The sequence below is a fragment of the Macaca nemestrina genome, chromosome 8 (assembly GCF_043159975.1).
Source record: "Macaca nemestrina isolate mMacNem1 chromosome 8, mMacNem.hap1, whole genome shotgun sequence".
Taxonomy (NCBI): domain Eukaryota; kingdom Metazoa; phylum Chordata; class Mammalia; order Primates; family Cercopithecidae; genus Macaca; species Macaca nemestrina.
In genome coordinates, this window is record NC_092132.1 from 7,560,366 (window position 1) to 7,581,806 (window position 21,441).

Genomic DNA, 21,441 nt, shown 5'->3' on the forward strand with positions numbered 1-21,441 from the left:
AATTTGTTTTCAGTTTTATTTTGTGAATCTTATGTCTTTTATGTATATTTTATTTATATTGATTATATTAATTATATCTTAATATAAGTATGTGTGTATATACACATAGAGCCTTTATTAATATAACATATTATAGGATATTGTGTGTATATAAAATATATAAAATATATGTATTGTGTGTGTATTTGAGAAAGAGAAAGAAAGATTTTTTTATGGTATCATATTACATACAACAGATGAACAAAATAAAGAATATAGTGTGGTAGGAAAAAATAGAAAAAATATGTTTGGAGTTGGATATAACTTACTAAAATCTATTCCTACACCTTGGACAGGTTAATATTCCCAAGCATCACTTATTTTTTCCATTAGCAAAATTAAAATAATGCAATCTGCCAAACTGAATGATTATAAGAAAGAATTGAAAAAATATTTTAAATTTTTGTGCATAGTAGATGCTCAATTAATTTTAAAATTATTTTTCTTATTATACTGATTTATCAAGAGTTTTCTACTGGTGTTTATACTTCTGACTTTCTGACTTATTTGAATTTAATAGTTTGTTCTTGTGTTTTCTTTCAGAGATCTTAAGTATCTGTAACCATATTCATCTATGGAATGATCAAACTACAGATGCAAAGGCTCTGGCATGTGGTAGTTAATAAATATTTCAAAAATTAAGTTACTGATATTGATTTTTTTCATATCTAAGTAGCTCATACATATTAATAAATACTGGCAGAAATTTTCTTTCCTACAGCAGAAGTCTGTGAGCTTTAATTCTACCTAGAGTATGCAGATGAAGAAACTGAGACTAAGAAAGGTTGAATCATTCCCAAGAACATACAACTAGTAAGAGAGAGAAAATCTAATTTTAATCTAATAAAAAATCCAATTTTTATTTCAGTGTTTGCATGCTATCTCATATTTAGGGTTAATTGCAAAGTAAATAAATGCTGTAGAGAATTAACCTCCAAAATTAAGCAGCTGCACTTGATAAATTCAGCACTAGTTATTTCAGAAAGTTAGGAGTAGTAGAGATTGAGAGATTTGCAGAAGGGGAAACCGTCGTCATTAATGAGTTAATCTCAAAAGACAGTGTAGGTCATATTCACTATCTCCTGGAATAAGCCAGGAACCTCTGAAGGGCATAGCTTGGGAAGGAAGAATGGCAAAAAAAGCTTGGTTTGATATGGTCAGAAAACTCATAAATGTTTCATAAGGACTTTACAGAAGAAGAAGATAAAACCTCTCCAAATGACCTCTTTTGATTTTCTCATAATGGGGAGATTACAAATCCAGATGAAACATCAGGCCAGAATGAAGACCTGCCTTTTGAAAACCTGAAAATGCCTTGTCAAAATCCATTTTCTCGTATCTGATCCTGCATGTTTCTGCTATTCTCTGCACTTGAAGAGAAAGAAGGTTATCAGATTGTCACAGCAAGGGCAGCTGTGGAGTCACCCGGAGAGGAAAATCCACCCCACTCCACTCTAACGGTCTGGCTGGCAGAACTGATTCTCTGTTCATTGAAAATGGCACAATTGAGGTGGGCCAGATTCTTTTACAGGCTGTAGGTAGTTGCTTTTTAGTCTGATGCCTACTAGGTCTGTGGCCATGGCAGATCAACGAGATAACCAATACCGAATTTCCCCTTGGACAAATGCTGTGAATGTTGTACAAGTTAAATAAATGAGTATGCGTTGAAATTTTTTACACACTGTACAACATTACGCAATGTATTGCTTAAAAATACATATTTTCTTATTTATTTCATTAATGACAATGTTTATTGTAGAATGATAGAAAATAGAAATAAGCAAAAAGATAACAAAATTATCATTTACTCAAGAAGCAGACATAATCTGGCGTCTGTTGTGACGGAACACCTTCCCAGTATACAATGCAATGGGGGACAGCCAATATTCCTCTCCAAAATTCTTTTCTTTAGCAATTTCAGTTCTCTTAATTACATCAAGATGAACAACAACTTCTTATAACCTATAGCTAGAACTATAATAAGAGTGTTATATCAGCATATAATAATTCCATATATAAATATAGGTAAATCATGTATATATCATATATATTTGTATTTTTTATTTTATTAGGCATAGGTACACATATGTGCATATGCATTTACAAAATTATATACAGCTGCACACACACACACTCACACACACATGTTTTACTGTGGATGGTGGCTCGTGTGCTTACTCTCCCTTCTGTATTCATAACAATCTTAACCACCATTCTATGTTGCTTGAGACTTCACAAAGTGGGCACAGAAACTTTGCTAAGTAGTCAATAGGCTTTAATGGCCCGGTATGCCAATTCTTCCAGGGGCAGAATTCATTGTGTCTGATTATTGCCTCGAACCACGGATTGTTTCATGTTACATTATGGTCCTGTTGGGATTCTGCTAGCTACAGCAGCTTCTCTCTTCTCTCCATCTAATAAATCTCACTCTACCTTGAGGTCAAGTCTGACTCCTAGCTCCTCCATGAAGCATCTCTGAATTTTTTGACCATAGTGAGTCTCTCGTTTTTTTGGACACTTAGGACCACAAACATTTTATATGTAATCCTAAATAGATTTCTGATAAATATATCACTTGCATATGGACTTCCCATTTAATGCACGTATGTCTTACCTTCCTGGCTGTGTTCATCTTTAAAGGCAAGGAGTATAAAGTTATATCTTTATATCATCATAGGAATAGTACTGGGCATTACTCAGTAAAAGGGTTTCAGTATATCAAGATACTCAAGAGTGTGTGCTTGGAATAAATGAAAGATATATGTGTTTGCATTTCACCAACTTCATAATAGTCTGGAATAAACTTCAAAGATTCTATACTTTTTAATTATTAATTTTTTTGACTGATTTATTTGTCTGTCTTCAACTTTATGTTAAAGGGTCTATAATGGCAAATATCTCATCTTATTAATATTGACAACTTCATGCATGCATGCCTATGTGACAGTTAAACATAATTATTTGCTGAAGTTATAAATAATGTTATAATCTGCCTTCTCTCATATTAGCTCTTATATTGACTGTCTCGTATTGACTCTTGTTCTCAAGATCAGGCTAATTCTTTTTATACACAACAGTCTTTAAAATATCTGATGAGAGCTCTTGTGTCTCCCCTGCGCCTTGTCTTTCCCAAGCAAATATCCTTAGGTCTATCATCTGGCTCTGTTTCTATGTCATTTAGTAGCTGCTTGACTTCCTCTGGAGATGGTCCAGATGTCCAGTGGCAAGTAGAACTGAGCACAGTTATTTAAGCAATATTTACTCATTCCTCTTTTCTCTAATACCTTCCTATGTGAAAGGGCGATGAATAAAATTTACTCACTGTCTTTTAAGACAATGTTTTGACATTCATATTTTGGTGACTTTGACTGTAATGGTGAGATTAAAACAAAAAGAAATCATTACCACGTCAATCTCCGGGAAAGACAAGGAACTGCTTTACCCTCCCCATTCTCTCTTTCTTCCAAGGTTAAGGAGCAGAAATTCTGTTACTCCCAAAGATTATAGTGAAGTAGTTGACATGCCCAGTTGGTTCATACTCCGTAATATATTTCAGAAGTAAAACTATGTGTGTGTATATATATGTATATGTGTGTGTGTGTGTGTGTGTGTAAAAATGTTGCTTTATCATGTGGCTCTCTGTCATGGTAATCACTTACTTCTGAACAGATTTGATTTTTTTTTTTTTTTTGTAGGACAACTGCAGCCAGATGGACCTGAGACTCTCTCTGGTTTGGAAAGAGGTAATTTTTGCCTTTTTCCTGAAAGCACCACGAAGAAAATAGGTAGAATGTAGACAAGGAGGCTTGGGAAATAGGATTTCACAGTTTTCATTCACTAGGGGGCTAAAGTGTGACTCCATCCAGCTCAGCAGCGTAGAAGTGCTTACTAAAGCTGAAGCCAAAACCTCAACATGTAATACAGCAGGGTATATTAAATTTACCTTCTGTCTGCAAAATCCTAGGGATTGGATTGAAGAAAACAGCTGATAGGGAATGCTGATTTCCTCACATGAGAGCCTTAACCAAACAAGACAGATGACATTACAGTTTCCACAATAGGAAAGGGGTAGATGATGCTATAATTAATTAACACGTCTAAGGAGGTTGTGAGTAAGACTATTTGGGTGATGAAAACCTTGTGCACTAAAAGGAACCAAAATAGAAGGTAGATAATTCCACTTCGGATAGATCATCTAAGAGAGAACACTGAAATTTAACATAAAGTCGAAGGCAATACCCAAGGCAAATAAGGAGAAGGAAGAGAGGCTGCCTGCTCTTCTGGGATTGGCTGGAAGCCTCAAGAGACTCCCTAATACAAGGAAAAAGTGAGTGAGAGACCCCAGTGGTCCACATTCTCACCATGGACAGCTGAAATTCTAGCAACAGGAGCTCTCTTTGACCCTCACTGGCCCTAAAATAATTAAATTAAGTGTGAGTATTTCCCAAATATTGGGAAGCTCCCTAACAGGGAATTTCCAAACAATTGTGTGAGGGGACTACTCCAAGAGACAGGATTTGCGGGCCCCACACACTCCCTGAGACATAAGCAGCCGCAGCAAAGCACCATTTTAAAGCCCCACCCCAACAGATGTGTAATTTCCTGGAGCCCACTGACTCTGAGGTTGAGGCACAAGAGAAGCATGGACTCTTACCTTCAGGGCCGAGATATGAATGATCGTGTGCTACAACTTTCAGAGCTAAGACATTTCCAAGGCACCAGCTACTATATCAGGCACAAAATGTGCCACCTACCAAAGCTGAGGCGTGAGTGGTGTGTGCATCCTCTGCTGGCCAGTACCTCTGCTCTTTACAGTTGCAGGACAGCAGTATGGCCACTGAAGCCCCCAACCCAAGAATTCCACAGGTAGCCTGGGGATTACCCTGCGCTTGCTGGCAGTTGCACATCATCAGGGGGCCCGAGGACAAGATCTTCCGGCCTGCCTTTATCCCTAACCCCCAGACCAAAGCACACAGTCCAGGAACCAAGGGATCACACAGTCCTGTCCACCAGTGTTGGCTTCTAAACACTCTACCAAGTGGCCTGATGTTGGGCCTGACCACCCAGCCACTACCATCTCAGCTGGCGCCTATCTGCTTATGCCACATGTGGAACTAGAGACTGGTCCATGCAGTCCATCACAGCCATTGCCAACACCAGTGCATACCACTTAAGAACCAGAAGGTCATCTTGCCATTGCCATTGCCAGCTTCTCAGAGCCTGAGAGCCCATCTACCCACCAAGCTCACTGATGCTACTACCAGCATCTAAGTAAGTCACCTGGAGGGTCAAGAATCATCCTGACTGTACCTACTAAGACAGGTGCCAGCATACACCACCCTAAGGCCTAAAGATAGGCATGTTCAGCTCACTACAGCCACCACTAGAGATCAAAGTCTGGTCTACCTGGCATGTTAACCTCCACTCAACTTTACCACAACTTCCACTAGTAACTGTATCCTAAGCCACTAAGGAAATAGCAAATACCACAAATGTCTACAGGTGAAGAAATCATACAGAGACTACGCTCTTGCACACACTCAGAATCAAAGCCAAATCGCCCTGCCCAAAATCATAATAGATACATCCTCAGGAAAATGTCCTCCCCCACAAAAACAAATTCTAAAAACTTGAAGAAGTAACTGTTATACCAGATGTGCAGATATCAACTAAGGAAACAAGAAACATGGAAAAGCCAGGAAATATGACACCTCCAAAGGAACACAATATTTCTCCAGCAACAGATTTTAATAGAAATAATTACAAAATTCTAGAAAAATGATTCAAATGTTTGATTCTAAATAAGCTCAGAGAAATACAACAGAATTCTGAAAAACACAACAAATAGAAAAAATAATTCCAAATGTGAATGAAAAAAATCACCAAAGTGATAGCTATCATAAGAAAAGAACCAAACTGAATTTATAGAACAAAAGAATTCATTGAATAAACTATAAAATGCATTCTAAAGATTCAACAATACACTAGACTAAAGAGAAGAAAGAATCTGAGAACTTCAAGACAGGTCTTTTTAAATAAACCAGCCAGATAATAATATAGAGAAAAAGTATTTTTAAAAAATGAACAAAGCAGGTGTGACATATGGGACACCATAGAGTGAATAATTACTCAATTGATTGGGGTCTCAGAGGCCAAAGGAATAATGAAAGAATAAAAAAATTAATGAAACGATAAATGAAAACTTCCCAAGTCTAGCAAGAAATTTAAATATTAAAGGATCCTCTGATACTAGCAATGAGATATAATGCAAAAAGGTTTTCTATATGGTGCATTATATTCAAAGTGTCTAAACTCACAAACAGAGAATTCTAAAGCCAGCAAGATAAAAATGTTTTGTCACCTATAAAGAAACCTCCATCAAACTTAGTATCAAACTGATACTAAGTAGAGGAGAAAGCCCATGCAGGCACTATCTTGAGCAGACTTTTGCTGTAGGGAACAGACACCCATTCCTGTTGGAACCTGTGGGAAACCTTATAAAAGATACTTCAAAATTGTCTTAACTTGTTAGTACCAGCTGACGACTGTCTCAGGAGTTTTACTCCCTAGCATGTCCTGACTGCTTGCTTCAGGGTAAGAGAAAGCATGCAGGTAGAACGTTGGAAGTGGTTATATTAGGACACAATCAAAGGTTGTGGAGTGATATTTGCTGAAGGGATTTTTGTTGGCCATTAATAGCAGCTGCCACAATATGTAAATCAATATGTAGAAATGTGAATAGATTTTGCTTTTTGTACAGTATATAGATACATTGTTGGAACTATATCTAAATGATGTCAAGGTGTTTGTAGTGTTAGTTTGTCTTTGTACCGCTTTTAATCTGACCACAGCTAATTGGATGAGAAGCCCTACTCTCTCATCTGTCTCCAGATCTCTCCCTTTAGACTCTAGTTCTCATTATCCTCTTCGTGATTAGTTTCATGACCAACAGAGGCGAGCTATGGAGTTGTCCTACTGTATCTCTGCAAACAAAGAAGAACTAATTCTCCCTCCAATTTTTTCTCTTCAACTCCACTGTTGTATATCTGTTCAAACACCCAGGAGTTCAATATCTTCTGTCAATTAATTAATGAATTTTACCCAGTAACTTTATTGTAAAGAAAGTCTCACTAGGGGAAAGGGGCTTAAATAAGATCACGTGAAAGACCAGAGGGGACTATTTTTAAAATCCAGTAAGAAATCAAGAAAATAGAAATATAAGTGATCCATCAAGAAATGATACAATTTAAAGCCTTTGGGTTAATTACTGCAACAAAATGTTTTGTGGGTTTAAAAATTGAATTACTATAATTCGGCTCTTGGAGAAAGTCTGTAATGGGCTATATTTACCAAAGGAGCTGAGTCACAACCCAAAAGCGGCAATGAAATCCTACAGTGTCTGTGAAGAATTACCTTCCACAGATGTGCCTGGAGCTCCACTGGGTCACGAACACTATAAAGCTAGCAAGGTAGTTTTATAAGAGAGATACTTTTAATTTCAAGGGTAACTTTTACTTCATTTGAGAAACAACAAACAGTACAATACCAAATAAAATTGGTTCCTTCTTTTATGATTATTTGCCTTTTTACTCCTTGGTTACTCCTCTCAGGAGATTTTATAGTGTTTTACTGGTTGGAAAGGGCTGCAACCATGCCCAGTGTATGAGTGTGTTTTTATACTGCTATAAAAAAAAACTACTTGAGACTGGGTAATTTATGAGGGGAAAAAAGGTTTAATTGACTCACAGTTCTGCATGGCTGTGGAGGTGACAGGATACTTACAATCCTGACAGAAGGGGAAGCAAGGACCTTCTTCACATGGCAGCAGGAGAGAGAGACAGAGTGAGGGGGAAAGTGTCCACTTTAAAACCATCAGTTCTTGTCACTATAACAAGAACAGCTAGTGAGAAATCTGCTCCCATGATCCAGACATCTCTCACCAGGCTCCTCCTCCAACTTGTGGGGATTTCAATTCAAGATGAGTTTTGGGTAGGGATGCAGAGCCAAACTATACCATTCTGCCCTTGGTCTCTCCCAGATCTCATGCCCTTTTCACATTTCAAAACCAATCAACCCTTCCCAAAAGTCCCTCAAAGTCTTAACTCATTCCAGTATTAACTCAAAAGTCCAATTCCAAAATCTCATCTGAGCCAAGACATCTGAGCTCTTCTGCCCATGAGCCTGTAAAATAAAAAAATGTTAGTTACTCCCAAGATACAGTGGGGATACAGGCATTGGGTAAATGTTCCTGTTCCAAATGGGAGAAATTGGCAAAAACAAAGTGGCCACAGACCCCATGCAAATCCGAAACCCAGTGGGAGAGTCATTAAATCTTAAAGCTCTGAAATAATCTTCTTTGACTATATGTCTCACATCCAAGGCAAGATGATGCAAAAGGTGGACTCCCAAGGCCTTGGGCAGCTCTGTTGCCATGGCTTTACAGGGTACAGCCCCCTTTGGCTGCTTTCATGGGCTGTCATTAAGTGTCTGTAGCCTTTCCAGGTGTGTGGTGCAAGCTGTCAGTGGATTTACTTTAATGGGATCTGGAGGATGGTGGCTCTTTTCTTGCAGCTCCATTAGGCAGTGCCCCAGTGGGGACTCTGTGTGGGGGCTCCAACCCCATATTTCTCTTCTGCACTGCCATAGTAGAGGTTACCCACAAGGGCTCTATCCCTGTAGCAGACTTCTGCCTGGACATCCAGGCATTTCCATACATTCTCTAAAATCTAGATGGATGCTCCCAAAGCTCAACTCTTGTCTTCTGCACACCTGCAAGCGTAATACCACGTGCTGTTGAAAGGAGCACTGCTTCAGAGGGTGCAAGCCCCATGCCTTGGCAGTGGAAGCCTCCACTAAAGCAATAGCCCAAACTGTTCCTTGGCCCCTGGCTGGAGTTGCAGCCTCTGGGAGGCAGGGTGCCATGTCCCAAAGCTACAGAGAGCAGCAGGGCACTGGGCCCAGCCCATGAAACCATTTTTCCCTCCTAGATCTCTGGGCCTATGATGGGAGAGGCTGCCATGTAGATCTCTGAAATGCTCTGAAGACATTTTCCCCATTGTCTTGGCTATTAACATTCAGTTTCTCTTTACTTATGCAAATTTCTGCAGCAGGCAGCTTGAATTTTTCCCAAGGAAATGGGTTCTTCTTTTCTACCATATGGTCAGGATGTAAATTTTCCAAACTTTTACACTTTGCTTGCCTTTGAAACATAGATTCCAATTTCAGACTATCTTTTTGTGAATGCATATGACTGTATGCTTTTAGAAAAATCCAAGTCACTTCCTGAATGCTGTTCTGCTTAGAAATTTATTTTGCCATGTTCCTTAAATCATCTCTCTCAAGTTTAAAGTTCCAAAGATCTTTAGGGCAGGGGCAACATGCCACCACTCTCCTTGCTAAGGCATAGCAAGAGTGACCTTTTCTCCAGTTCCCAATAAGTTCCTCATCTCCATCTGAAATCACCTCAGCCTGGACCCTTCATTGTCCATATCACTATCAGCGTTTTGGTCAAAACCATTAAACAAGTCTATAAAGAGTCCCAAACTTTCCCACATCTTCTTGTCTTCTTCTGAGCCCTCCAAACTGTTTCAACCTCTGGAAATCATTCAGTTCCAAAGTTATTTCCACATTTTCAGGATATCTTTATAGCAGTGTCTCAACTCCTGGTACCAATTTTCTATATTGGTCTGTCTTCACACTATTATACAGAAGCACCTGAAACTGGGTATTTTATGAAGAAAAAAGGTTTTATTGATTCATGGGTCCATATGGCTGGAGAGGTCTCAGGAAACTTGCAATTATGGCAGAAAGCAAAGGGGGAAGCAAGGATTTTCTTCACATGGCAGCAGGAGAGAGGGAGAGAGAGAGAAAGGAGAGAGAGAGAGGTGGGGATGGGGTGGGGTAGTTCCAGACTTTAAAACCATCAGCTCTTGTGAAAATTCACCTGCTATCACAAGAAGAGCAAGGTAGAAATCCACCCCCATGATCCAATCATCTCCCACCAGGCCTCTCCTCCAATACATGGGGATTACAATTTGAGAGGAGATTTGGGTGGAGACACAGAGCCAAATCCTATCACCTAGTAACTCCTGCAGTGCCAGCTATGCTCACAGCTCAAAGCTCCAAAAAGGGAGGATGCTGCATTATGGAGCAAAGTCCTTGACCTGAACAACTACACATGCTTCAGGTGACTTTGTGTGCCTGAGTGTAAGTCACGAGACACCTCTTATTTCTCAGGTCTAAGAGCCTATGAAGAAATGTTGATACTGAGCTTTGGCTATAAACTCAAAGGTCTTTTCAAAGACATGGTCTAATCTTTAGATCTTCTAGTTTAGTGATTTAGCAAATATAAATACCAGCTGCCCCCCAAATTGAAAATGTGTATAAATAAGAATAAATACATATAAATACAAAGTATATATGTATATATGTATACACATAAGTATACATCCTACCATATGGTCAGGATGTAAATCTTCCAAACTTTTACACTTTGCTTGCCTTTTAAACATAAATTCCAATTTCAGACTCTCTTTTTGTGAATGCATATGACCGTATGCTTTTAGAAAAATCCAAGTGCACATACACAATAAATACAAAGCATACACAATAAATACAAAGTATGTACATATACAAATATGTACATGTACATATGTATATGTACATACTTTGTATTTATTGTGTAAAATATATATATTTGTAAAGTGTATATATGTGTGTATATATATAAAGTATATGTATACTTTATATTTGTAAAGTGTAGATATGTGTGTATATACACACACACATCCACACACACACACACACACATATGCATACATAGATTTTTTTTTAGTATTAGGATGCTCCATAAAATGTTGGAGACAGTAAAAAATATTGTTTTTCTGAAATTCCCATTTAAATTGTGTCCTTTATTTCATCTGGTAACCATATTCTAGGTCCTGCTTTAGTGCCATCACCCTTATCCCAGTCTTGGGCTTAACACCACTCCAGGTGAAAATAGAACATTGCTATATGACTTCACTGAGGGGGCCTTTTTGAGGCTATTGATCCTTTGATCCTCCCATACTTACAGGGTCTACACCCTGTTCTCACCACTATGTTGACCGTATTCCAGAATGTCCTGAAACATTAAAGGACCCTGAGGAACTAGCTGGCACAGCATGCCTCCCTCATCCCTGACTCTTTCTTCATTCATGTGCTCACTCATGTATTGAAAATTGAGTTCATGGAGCCTTCAGCTCCCTCAGGGTCCTTCTCCGCATACATTTGAAGTGCTATTCCAAGGGCTGAGTACATCTTCTTCAATTTTCTTAATAGCAAAAACAGCTGCCCCAGCATAGAATTAATTGTATTACCTTTTTATTTTGTTCTCAAGTACTTCTTAATCTCCTACTCACATTCTTTTGCCAAGGACATTCTCTGAGCTTTGTGTGTGGGCTCTTTCATTATCTTTCCTTCCCTGGTGTCTTTTCATTACTCTCATTGCTTGTGGATTTTGTTCAGGAGAAGTCTCAATTGTAATTATAGTGCTCAGAGTTGTCGTCCTTGCCAAAACAACAACAAAAAAAGAATCACTTGTCCACTGCCTCCTCAGATGTCAAGGTTTTTCTCATAGGATATTATCTCCAGTTATTATCAGAAATGTTTGCATGTGGGAGAACTTTGCACTTAGGGACTTACATAACAGGCAGCCAGTGAATTCCCCAAATCAAAGTTGGGAGCTGTGGAATTCTCCTCATTTACTATGTGCTTTGAAGCACATAACTTAAAGGATAAATAGAAAGTAAAGTATTCATTCTTCCACATCGACTTTTGATACTTAATCACTCCCTTATGCACACACATTTTAAAATAAGATCAATGTTGGAAAATATGTAGGAAAGATGTCTAAATAATTGACTAATAGTTTTAGCTCACACCATGAGTTCACAGGAGATTGATGAACTGTAGATTTGAAATAGTAGAAAAACATCAAGGTGCAGGACAGGGTTTCACACCCTGAAATTAAAATTTGTATGTCAAAGATGGTCAGATTTTTGACCCAACTCTTCTCTTTACCTTCCAGATACAGAGCTTGACTACATCTCCCAGCCCCACATGCAGTTAGGTAGGGCCCTGTGGTGGGTCATGTGACAGGCATGTCTAGAGGAAGGTGAGCAGTCGGGATGCATTTCCAGGTCTGCCCTATAGTGACCTCTCACATTGATCTCTCTTTTTCTATCCAGAGGTTGAATGGAGACAATTCTGGGAATCTAAAATTGGAGAAGGCACAAGATAGAAGAGACTTAGTCCTTGGTGAAGAAAAGTATCCTAGCAGCAGTTCATGACCTCAAACACCCACACTGGCCTAAATATAAGCATACAGTAAAATTTGATTGAATAAAGGCTTTATATTTTTAAGAGCAGCTAGCTTTCTAGATCAATGCAAGACGTCCATCCATCCATCCATCCATCCATCCATCCATCCATCCATCCATCCATTCAGTATGTCAATGAATTGTTTTTCACATATGTGCTCAGTGCCCACCATGTGACAGAGTCTCTGCAAGTTATTCACCTTGGTAAATGTGTACTGTATATATATCCACACATCTGCAATTACGGAGCTTGCAGTTTACTGGGGATGAGGGACAATAAAGGAAAATGAAGTAATCATGTACCTTGTGATAAATGCTACAAAGGAAACACATGGGGGAGATAATTCCTAATGCTAAATGCCTGCCTCCTCATGGCAGTCATGGCCAACTTCTTGCAGTAGATGATGTATAAGGTGAGATGTAATGGATGAAAATGAGCCAGATTTACAGATAATTGGAGAGGAGAATATTAGGTGAAGAAAACACCAGAAGCCATTAAAATGGGAAAGAGATTGGTGAAAACTAAAGCCACTTTTGCTGAATTATACTGGGAGAGCTGAATAATGTATAATTGGAAAAGTAGGCAAAGGACAGGCTATATGGGTCACAAGGGTCACATAGGGATTTTGGAATTTAGCTTAAGTGAAAACATGTTTATTTAACCCTTGAACAAACTTAATCTTGGACTTGATATAAAAGGATTGATTCTTTACAATATTATTTATGTTGCTATGCATAGTATTGATTACAAGAGGATGAAAGTGATAATATAGAAAAAAACAAGTGAGATACTGGAGTGGTCAAGGTTAGAGCTAATCACAAGTTGGAGTAAGTGAGGGGCAGTTGTTGCAGAGATAACTGGAAAGATTCAAGACATTTTGGAGGTAGAATCAACAAAGGGAAGTAAAGCTTGGATATGGGGGTGCAAAAGGAAGGATGTTAATGAAGATTATCAGTTTTATAGCTTGATGACATTGACCAAACGTGGTACTATTTTCTTGTAAAGAAGAGCAGTTATTAAGGGAGGATGATGTTTTAAGATAAGACTCTCTTAAGAGATCAGTGTTGAAATTAAGTTTAATATGCTGGTGAGATAAGTCTAAGCAGAAGAATCGGGTAGAAAGCTGGGCGTGAGATTTTGAAATTCATTCAAAGGTTTCAACTGGAGATATAAACATCAGAATTGTGAACATAAGCATGTGTTTAAAAACATGAGAAAGAGTGAGGTCACCGAAAAAGAGAATACAGGAAAATAGGGGCACTGAGGGCTGAGCTCTAGGGAAAGGTCAGTATGAACAAAATCTCAATGATGTACAGTATCTTCTCATCTTCAGCTCTTTTCTCACACCCCCATGGGTTTCAAGTCTGGGTATAGAATTCTTGCCCTGCTCTCCTATAATTCAAACTGCCTCCTTGTGTGCATTTCCAGTAGTTTTCACCCTGTGTGTTATATCACAGAATCTCATCTGATAACAGTTGGAAGAAAGGATCAATAAACTCTCATGATAATGCCCACCTTTATAGTCCTCCAACATTCTGTCTCCTCTTTTAATGTAGAGACTCCTGAAGAAAGACTAAAACCATAGGTACTGGAGCTGAGCTATGAAGACCAGTTCAACAAAACCTTATTTCTGTCCTCTGTAGTCACTATGGAAACAGAGACATTTTTAGGGCTGGTCTATCTAAAATGTACCCAAAAAGTCCTTTGACATTCTAGAGCATTCCAAATTGCTCATTTCTATCCTCCAGTTTTAGTACAGTAAAATCTTTAGTAACATCCAGGGAAATATACTTCCTGGAGCATTAATTACACTGTTAAGGGAAAAGTGACTGAATCTGCTTTAAGGTTGAATTACTGGAATTAAATAATTCATTATAATCTCTATGTAATCCCTATTGGGAAAAAACCACACTCTCTGTGTAGTTAGTTCTCTTCAAATCATTTATTGGAGATATAAAGGAACATTACCTATTTTATGACTTATTGTAAACATCACCCTTGAGTGAAATAAATGGTTCCTTTAGCCTCTTTCTCTGAATATATCTCCATCAGTCTGACTTTCTCTCTTTGGAGACTAGCAACAAACCATAATTTATTTTCTTTGTGGTTAGTCTACAAGTACTTCTTATACTGAGCTTTGAAAACCAAAATTTATTCAAATGAATTAACTTGAATGTACATTTTATGCCAGATATTGTGCAGGAAGATGGGGTAATTGAAATTACAATCTTGTCATCCAGAGAGACAATAAAAGTGCAAATTAAAGACCTAGGAATGAGCATCACATTTGAGAGGGAGAAGAATTTTGAAGATGAGATTTGAAGATGAGAAGTTTTTTTACTCATGTGTCTGGGTATGGACAGTTATGGACAGAGACTGGTGGTACACTTCGGCAGTATGGGACATACTTAGTATGAAATGTTAAGAAATAGCGAGATAGACATGTCTGTTAGACAGTTGTATACTTCACTCTGGAGTTTGGAAACATATTACATATAGAGATAAAATCATCTACTGTGTGTATCCAATTAGCAGCAGTAAAGCAACATTGCTTTTTTTCTCCGTTACTTAGATGTAAACTAAAAGGTGAGAAAAGTGAAGGTGGAGAGATTTAACACATGTGAAGCACCTGGTTTTGCAGTATCTCATTGTAACCTTCTTGTGAGTTTATGGCATGTATACGAACTGTGGTTTAATAAAAAAGGAAACTAAAGTTCAGGATATGGAGGGACCCTGCTCCTGCTGGGACTCATCCTTTGGTCTGGTTTACCCCAAAGCTCATGTCTTTCACCACACTATTCAGAGACTGTGATGTCTGTCCGTGAAGCTGGCTGATGTCTGACCTTCTGTGTAATACTTTCATCTCTGGTGACACCACAAATATCCTAGTGGTATTATTTGACCTCAGAGCATCTTGCCTTGCATATGGAAGGAGCTCAAATGCTCACGATGTAAGTAGATGAATAGAGGAACTAATAATGATGAAAAGATTAAGTTTGATTTAAAATCACTACACCAAAGTATGAAAACCTATAAATTGTGAATTTGACAATAATACACCCTTCTCCATTAAAAGCCTTCCCAAAAAGGCATATTGATAATAGAATAAGGCCTTAAATATTTAAAAATGGCCTCTAGACCTTTTCAGTCTGATCCAATATGTGTATCCAGATATTCATCCCACAATTCCTATTTATTCACTATGACTCAGTCACTGCCCATACAGAACAGCCTTTATTTATCATTTTGCCTTCAATATTCTCCTTTAATCATTTAAGATCTAATTCCTATTCTATCTTTCTGGTCTACTGAATGACTCTTCAACTCTCAAGACTTCCCTGGTTTACCTCAGCTAGAAAAGCAATGCCTCTCTCATTTGAAAAAGCCCATTTTTTTTACATTCTACCTTTCAGTTCATATTGTATGACCTTTTCTTATTTTACATGACAAAACTGTGAGCTTCCTGAGGACATTATTGGGATTGAATTGAAAGCTATTTCTTCCCTAAATTCCTGGCACAGGGAGATGGCTATCTGAGTCCTGAAGTGGATGAGGAGTTGCTTTAAGTGGGGAAAGAGTAAAGATGAGATAAGAGGTAATGAAAATAAACTTAAAAATAAACTCGAATACTTTCTTCAGCACCATTTTTTCCTCTTCCTTCTCCAGGATTAGTGAAAGAACTAGAAACATACCAAAGAAAGTGCAACTTAAAAATTAACTATCATGGTTTAACATATATTCTTTGAATTGTTGATAATAGTATTTGGGAAATATAAAATATTGTAGGCAGTAAAGTAAGTAGTAATTGTCTTGAGGTAGCCACTCATTATACTGTATTTCATTTCACCTAATATTTTCTATGAACATATATGTAGTAGGAATTCATGGGTTAGCGTTTTTAAGCCATATCACACACAATATATTATGAGTAAGCATTGCATGACAGTGGATGTAAATCATTACCAATCATTGTTTTCATTGTTTCATAGTAGTGTGTTGTATTAATATCTTTTTTGTTTCGTTTAGGTAATCCCCTTTTTAATAACTTAGTTATCTGTGATTTTTGTCTTTTATAAAACTTGCTGTGATATCCCTTAAAATTATATATTTGTTCACTTGAGTTCTTTTTGTTTAGGATAAATTCTAGAGTTTAAATTGTTGAATCTGAGTTCACTAATTTAATATTTTACTCATTCAATAGTCATTTCTACACTCACCAATAGTATTCAGGATGGAGGAAGAGGTTGTCTCACTATATTATCACCAATACTGGGTGAATAATTTTAATAGATTGCCATTCTGACAACTGAATGAGTACATACGTGTGTATACACACACACACACATGGAGATGTATCTTTTTCACTCTCCTCTGTCACAGCCAATCTCCATATGTTTATGGAATTAGGTATCATAGAGACAAGTCCTCCCTAAGCTAAGTAGATTGTTGAGCTCATTGTTTAAATAATGTAGAAAGATCTCTCATGGGTATTCCATATTTTAGCCTTTCATCTACCATGTGAATACTTGCTCATGTGAGATTTTTGTTTGTTTCCTCTGATACATTTTTAATTGTTGATAGTTATGAATTTAAATGAGAATTTTGAAAACTCCCAAGCCTGTGCCAGGCACTGCCGAGGAACATAATATAATTAAGGGATTCACGATGGCAGGCAGAGCAATAATCTACCCTTTAATCGTTTATGGAAAACTTGGCATTAGCAGCAACTGTTGATTGGCTGATTTTTTAAGCCATTCTGTTTTTCTTTCTGGTCACAGCATTTGATAACTATGCTCTTTCACCCTTTCATCTATTTCTCGCCTGCTATGATAGGGTTGCCATCTGAAATGCAACTGCTTTGGGGGTGAAATTCTGCAACATTTTGCACACCAGTGATCAAACCACAGGTCCATTTGAAGGCACAGGGATAAGAAAGGCTGGAAGTGTGATCACCATCAGGCCTCTCACCACCACACACTCACAAGTGCAGGGAGCAGAGCTCTAGGTGATAGAAACGTGCCGAAAAGCCACAGAGTTCCAAAGTTAGATCTGGGAGAAAAACTAGTTGAAGTTCCTTTCCTATGAATGAGAAAAACAGGGTCGAGAAAAGTGTGGATATGTCTAGAATAAACTAAGAGCTCAAATTCATGTCTCCTGACTGAGGTGAAAGATTTTCTGCTTCACTATATAACATTTAGTGGACTTTTAAACTTGATCTTGTTTATGCTGCAGTTTCCTTAAAATTACTCTGTGAGAAAGACAGATCTATCAGTACTCCAATACCTATAAGGTAACATAAAGCAAATGGCTAATGACTGCTTCCTCTTTGGTCTCATTTCTGTTCATATAAAGAACTATTATAGCATCATTGCACTACATCACAGTTGTTGGCTTACAACACAATGTGGAAAATGGAACTGGGTCTAAATCTGCAGAGTCAGTATTGCAGAATGCTTAAAAATCCAGACACTAAGCTTACAATCAGGTGTAAATTGGTTTTGTTTCTTATTAATTGTGTGATTTTCAGAATTTATTAAAATTCTTATTTTCTCAACTTTAAGATCCAATAAAATGAGAATGACAATGATAGTATCTATATAATGACAGAGGGCTATTTTAAGAGATAATCATATGATACTAGACAGAAGTCTTCACATGTTTGTCAGTTGATAGAGAGTCCATCAGTTTAAACAGAAAATACTTCATTTGAATAAATTTACATACACATATTGGTTTATATATATATAAATTGCAAAGATACCAGCTGCACATGTAGTTACCAGTATCTTTATTTTAGCCTTACTACTTCTGAGCACATTCTTCATTTTCATATTGGGCTAATAAATTGCTGATCTTCTCACACAATGTCTAGATGAAGTGGAAGAACCTTTCATTCCCAGAAACCCCAGCAAGCATTGTCTTAATTCTCATCGGCTTGATTTGGAAGTAAATTTTCACCCTGAATCAATCCCTGCAGCCAGTGGAGGACAATGTGCTGATTTACTTAGCAAGTCAAGAATGAAAGTGATGACTAATCCTGTGGTGTAGGGTTATGTCAATTCCTCCTACACAATGAGGCTGAATTTGGAGAAGGATGCTTTACTGCAGAAAATGAAGGACATTCTTACAACACAGGAGGACAGTGGCTGTAGGAGAGACATGCCTCTTTACTCTACATGTTTAGACATGTCCCTGGCATGGAGTGAGCTCTTGATGTTTAGTCATCAGTCCTTTATTAAAAGGTGAAGCCCATCATAGAGATGGAGAAAGTGGAGCAAAACTGATCGAGTTGCTGAAGGGAAGCATAAGCAGCTGCATTGTAAACCTAGACCATCTGCATTTCAGTGCATTGTATTTCTTCATTCCTCCACATTGCCTCACTATACTTTTGGATTTGTTGGTTTAAGATTTCCCTCTTCTTACTGGAAGGATTCATCACAAAGGCACTAACCCAAAAATGCTATTGTTAATGGTTACTTCTCATATATTTTTTAAAAATGTTAAATTTCATTTTTGTGGGTATATGGTAGTTGTTGGATATATGTGGGTATATGGTAATTGTATATATTTAGTGAGTGTGTGAGATGTTTGGATATAGGCAGATGATCTTTAATCCCTTCTTATTTGATTTTTGTATATGGTAAGAGATAGGGGTGTAGTTTCATTATGTTTCATATGGATATCCAGTTTTCCTAGCACCATTTGCTGAAGAAACTGTCTTTTCCTCAGTGTATATTCTTGGCGCCTTTGTAGAAAAGGAGTTCACTGTAGGTGTTTGGATTTACTTATAGCTTCTCTATTCTGTTTCAGTGGTCTATGTGTCCATTTTTATGTCAGTACTATGTTGGTTTGATTGCTATAGTTCTGTCGTATCATTTGAAATCAGATAATGTGATTCCTGCAGTTTCGTTCTTTTTGCTTAGTATAACTTTGGCTATTCTGTATCTTTTGTGGTTAGATATAAATTTTAGGATTGTTTTTTTCTATTCCTGTGAAGGATGTCATTGATAATTTGATAGGGATTGCACTGACTCTATAAATTGCTTTGGATAGCCTAGACATTTTAACAATATTGATTCTTCCTATTCATAAACATGGCATATCTTACCATTGTTTTGGTGTCCTCTTCAATTTTTTTTCAGTAGTGCTTTATAGCTTTCATTATAGTGATCATTAATGTCTTTGGTTAAGTTGATTCATAGGTATTTAATTTTATTTGTAGCTATTGTAAGTGGGATTGATTTTTTATTTCTTTTTCAGATTGTTCACTGTTGACATATAGAAATGCTATTGATGTTTGTATATTCATTTTGTATCTTGCAATTTTACTAAATTTATTAGTTCTAATAGTATTTTTGTGCATCTCTAGGTTTTCCCAAATATAAGATTATACCAGTTGTTAACCAAAATAATTTGAATTTTTCCATTCCAATTTGCATTACATGTATTTCTTTCTTATGCCCGACTGCTCTAGCTAGGACTTCTAATATTATACGGAATAATGGTGAAAATGGGCATCCTTCTGTCCCAAGGCAGGTCAAGAAATTTCATCCAAGAGCCAAGGCTTGGTGGGACCCTAACAACTCACTTGGGGCTCTACCTTATGACTAAACTGGTACCTAACATGTAAGACAACATCCTCTTTATTTTTCCCTCTGCTTTTCTCCAGCAGAAGCCTCACCCCATAGCCACCACAGCTGGGGATGTGCTGTCTCACCTGAAGGCAGCAAGTCTCAATGTTTCACCCCAGCCCTCTATGTAGCACCTGGGAATCACTACTTGTTAGTCCAGGCCCAAGGGCTCTTTAGTTAACAGGTTATGAAGCCTGCCAGAACTGGATCCTTTCCTTTAAGGCAGCAGGTTCCCTTCTGGCCCATGTGTGTTTAGAGATGTTGTACAGGAGGTAGAGATGTTGAAAGGGAGCCTCATGACTTTGGTACCTTATCCTGCTATGCATAAGCTTAGATTCAAGATGCAAGACAAAGTCTTCGCTACTGTTCTCTCTCCTCTCCTCAAGTAGAAGAGGTCTCTTTTAGAGCCCCGAGCTCTGCAGCCCAGGCTTAAGGGAAGAATGATGCCAGCACTCCTTTAGCTGCCCCAGCTGGTGTCTCAGTAGGTCTTGTGCCCCTGCAGTCCTCTGGCTCTGGGCCCAGGTCAGAATGAGGATTTGCCCGGAGGTTGCAGTCCGTGTGGCCTACACTGCCTTTCAGGTTTATTTAAGACCCGAGAGCCCTTTAGCCCACAGTGGTGAGACTTGGAGGAACTCATGTTCTGACTGCTAGGATCAGCAACTCCCCTCTGGCTGGGGCTGGTTTAAATGTGCTCGCCAGGCACAGGTGTCAGCTGAGTTTGATTTGCTTATTATTTCTGCTTATTATCTCAGGGCAGCACTGAGTTCAATGCCTTACAACTGCTGAGTTCTCCCTCTCTCCAATGCAGAGAAACGCTCTCCAGACTGCTGCTGCCAGAGGATGGAGGAGGCATGGCGTCAGCGATTCAAGACACTTTTTCATATCTCTTCGGTGCCTCTTTCAGTGATGTGAAGTTAAAATCTGGTACTGTGAGTGTTAACTTAATTTTTTGTTCTTCTGAAGGTGCTTTTTTTGTTTGGTTTCTATGTAGATAATTGTTAAATTTGAGTCTTTGAATGGGGTGCGGGGGAATTGGTGAAGTCTTCTGTTCCACCATCTTGCTCTGCCTCTTCTACTGCTCATATTTTTAAAAAGCAAACAGATGATAAGGCACTTTTGTATTTGTTCATTCATTCATTCATTCATTTATTCAACATATTTGTTGAATAGATAGTAACACATAAAGACTTAATAGAGTGACTACCGATTCCCATTTTATAGAGAACAAAAGTAAAGTTAAATATATTAAGATAAATACATTCTTAATCTGTTCAAACTGATGTGACAAAATACCAAAAACTGGGTGATTTGGAAACAACAGAAATGGATTTCTCACAGTTCTGGAGGTTCGGAAGACCACAAATAAATTGCTAAAAGAATTGATATCTGGTAGAGACCCATTTTCTGATAC

The 21,441-nt window shown here is 37.9% G+C and overlaps 1 long non-coding RNA gene across 2 annotated transcripts in view; it reads right to left on the reverse strand.

The window, feature by feature from the left end:
• Positions 1-10,982: 10,982 nt before the first annotated feature.
• LOC139355741 (uncharacterized) overlaps positions 10,983-21,441 on the reverse strand; it is a 79,738-nt gene continuing 69,279 nt past the window's right edge. For both annotated transcript variants that reach the window (XR_011606688.1, XR_011606687.1), the window contains 2 exons: positions 13,915-14,045; positions 10,983-12,293 (listed from right to left, as the gene is read on the reverse strand). This is a non-coding gene — a long non-coding RNA (uncharacterized lncRNA). The remainder of the gene's footprint in view (positions 12,294-13,914; positions 14,046-21,441) is intronic.